Below are 3,386 nucleotides of genomic sequence, written 5' to 3' on the forward strand. Positions count from 1 at the left end.
CGAATGCGCTTGCAATGCAGGCTTTGAGCAATGTGGAGGTGAGTATTACCGAACATTTTATACATTCTTACCTTCATGGTTTATTTGATGTAGCTGGTGCTCAAGTTATGACAATCGTTTTAGATTTCCTTCGGGTAACATTTTCGTCAGAGGTTCCTCGCTGATTCTCCAAAGCCTCATATCAAATTGTTATTGTGAAGACTCGCTCCACAATCACGTAATAAGGTTCCCTTTTGCACAAGTTCCTTCTGTCAAACTGTGATTTTATATGGAAACTAGAACACAACAGCGAACTTTGCAAAACTTTATTTTTGCGTCTCAAATTGTTGAAAATATGTCAGATGACTTTATTCATCTCTCCAAGTTGGATGAGAGAAATAAGTATTAGTACATATGAACACCACCAATACCATCATAGTTTATATTTTCTTCGTTTCATCAGATACAAATGAATGTGACAGCGATCCCTGTGGGCCAAACTCCAGTGCCAAAATACACATGGAAGTTACGAATGCGTCTGCAACGCTGGGTACGAAGCAGTCAACGGAACTTGTGCTGGTAAATATCACTTTCATGTAAACTTCTCTTTGGGATCCTATATGCTGGTAAAGTGGTTAGTGTCGTGGTATGCCACTCGGTTATCATGGGTTCGCGTCTCCCCCCGGGTAATGAAAATTAAATCTCTAGCTCTGTTTCATGATCAGTTACTACTGCAGTGTCGGGTCTGCGGTGGGAGGTTGAAACCAACATATTCTTTGGAAGCTTGAATTTCGATTCAGTGGTCCCTTTACTGTGTTTGCTCCATGTGAATAGGTTTCGTCTACTGAAATAATAATATAAAAAACACTAATGTCTAGGATCAGTGTTTATATTGAAAATTTGATCGGTCCCAGATATTCTGAAATAACATTGCGTCCAATATTTGGATTTCGCAGCACTTTAGTCATAACCTGTTACACAGGAAAGTATCTGGGTGATAATATTATTCATATGGAACAACAGGTCTAATTCATCAATTTGCTACTTTCTATTTTCCTTATTCATATGGAACAGGCCTCATTTGTCAATTTATTACTTTACATATTTCCCTGTTCATATGGAACATGTCTAATTTATCAATTTGTTACTTTTCATTTATTTATTCATATGGAACAGCCCTAATTTATCACTTTACCACTTATACAATTTTCTTATTCATATGGAACATGCCTAATTTACCACTTTACCACTTATACATTTTCCTTATTCATATGGAACATGCTAATTTACCATTTTTATGCTTTATATATTTCTTATCTATATGGAACAGGACTAATTTATCAATGTGTTATTTTCTATTTTCCTCATAATTGATCTCTTCTCTCTGTATGTCCTGTCATCTACTATTCATAATATATTAAACTAGAAAGGATATAGGTATTATTATAATTCATATTTAAAAGTCCTAACCTATCAACTTGCTGCTTTATATTTTGCTCATACTGATCTCTTCTCTCTGCATTTCCTGTTATCACTTATCATTTCTTTGTAACGAACGTTATACCCTTTGGAGGATCGAATATCAAGTTAATGGCCACTGCAGGCCTGTTTCCATATGAACATATTAGAAGCAAACGGCTGTTTAGGCTAACAGTGTCTGGCGTCTTCGCTTGACATCTTGAGATTCTAACTGACCATCATCCTCAGGGAGACCTTTCGATAAAGGCTACTCAAAATAAGAAACAAGAAAAAATGCACCGAAGTTTTCGATACAGCCTACAATGCTGTACGAAACTCTCAGCCACGGCCCAAGGAAACTCAGCCACAGCCATGAAACTCGGCCACAGGTAATGGCCTGTTTTGTGCTGTGCCAGAAGCATAGTCACGGCTAACTTTAACCTTGAATAAGATGGTAAAATAAAACTACTGAGGCAAGAGAGCTACAATTTGATATGTTTGATGATGGGAGGGTGGATGATCAACATAACCAATTTGCAGCCCTCTAGCTTCAGTAGTTTTTAAGATCTGAGGGCAAACAAAAAAAGGACGAAGGCAGACAAATGCCATCTAAAAGGTTTTCTTTTATGGAAAACTAAAAACTGTCCATGCATTGTAAACAACGCATAAATATATCACAAAACCTTATCAAAAATTACAATTTGGCAGAGCTGTGTGAAATTCTCACAATGACAAAGGAGTAAGCTCTATTTCACTCAAACTTTCTGTACCAAAATTATGGCATTCATGGGGCATGCCTACCATCGCCTGCAACAGTTGATCATGTTTAACTCTGGAGATCTCACTTACCATGAAGAATTATGCCGGACTCTTCAGTTCGGATTGATTCACGTAGGGGTTAGTGTCATCAGTGCACCTTATGTCGTATATGGTAGACATAGCTTAAGGGTCTCTGCAGAGTCACTTCGGTCCCTAGCTATAACCCTTTTCATTTTTTTTATTCTACATTCTATTCCATTCCCTAATTCGGACGAAAGGTGTTTATTCATTAGGTACTTTATAAATGGCTACTGGTTTTCTATTTGAAAGAAACCACAAGTTCTATCAAAAATAAACAAATTAAAGATGAATTGATAAAAGCATTTAACCACTGCTCTCTTATTCGCTTACTTAACTAACCATTGTCTTTCCACCAGATCTCAATGAATGTGATTCGAGTCCTTGTGGTTCCAACGGCGTCTGCTCCAATAGAGCCGGTAGTTTCAGCTGCAACTGCAGTGCGGGATACGCTTTCAGTGGGGGATCTTGTGTGGGTAAGTCCGGAGCCTTATCAAGTCTGTGATTGTTCTGCTAAAGGTAAGAAGTTCGGTAATCCTATTATTCAGGGGTCCAAATTCACTGTTCCCTTGCGTGAATTTGTTTAGGTTTTCCTGCCTATTTTCAATTTCTTCTTTCGACAGAGATGCACACACAAGTATATTTGCGGAAAAATGGGTAGTTTTATGTGTTTACAGAAGCAGAGATTGTAATGAAAAACAAAGGGAGTAAAGCTCTGCACCTCACGCAAGTGTGTGAGTGAGCGCTTAGGAAACCTGGCTTATGGGATCTTGCTCTTCAACAGCCACTTTTTTGATCAATTTGAAAACATGAACAGTTTATCTGCTTACAGAAGCAGAGATTTACGATTTTCTCAAAGATGTTACTGGGTCTGTCCGTATCCCCTGACACATTTTTCTGTTTATTTGCGTTCCCTTTTATTCCCATATATATTTTTTTTTCAATCGTTGCTTCGTTAAGCACATAAACTGTTCATTTTTTCATTATTTTCCTTGATTCAATAAACATTTGATAAATCTGTGTGCTGATCTTGACTTTTACATAATGCTGTGAATTTGGACCCCTGAAACTGTTGGATGACCGGAATTTCTCAGAAAACGAACCCATGTGCA

At 37.6% G+C, this 3,386-nt stretch overlaps 1 long non-coding RNA gene across 1 annotated transcript in view; it reads left to right on the plus strand.

Annotated features, from left to right (window-relative positions):
• Positions 1–440: 440 nt before the first annotated feature.
• The window catches only part of LOC135226103 (uncharacterized), a 3,268-nt gene continuing 322 nt past the window's right edge, over positions 441–3,386 (plus strand). Inside the window, exons 1-2 of the long non-coding RNA XR_010317163.1 lie at positions 441–558; positions 2,634–2,750. This is a non-coding gene — a long non-coding RNA (uncharacterized LOC135226103). The remainder of the gene's footprint in view (positions 559–2,633; positions 2,751–3,386) is intronic.

The sequence above is a fragment of the Macrobrachium nipponense genome, chromosome 14 (genome assembly GCF_015104395.2).
Source record: "Macrobrachium nipponense isolate FS-2020 chromosome 14, ASM1510439v2, whole genome shotgun sequence".
Classification (NCBI taxonomy): domain Eukaryota; kingdom Metazoa; phylum Arthropoda; class Malacostraca; order Decapoda; family Palaemonidae; genus Macrobrachium; species Macrobrachium nipponense.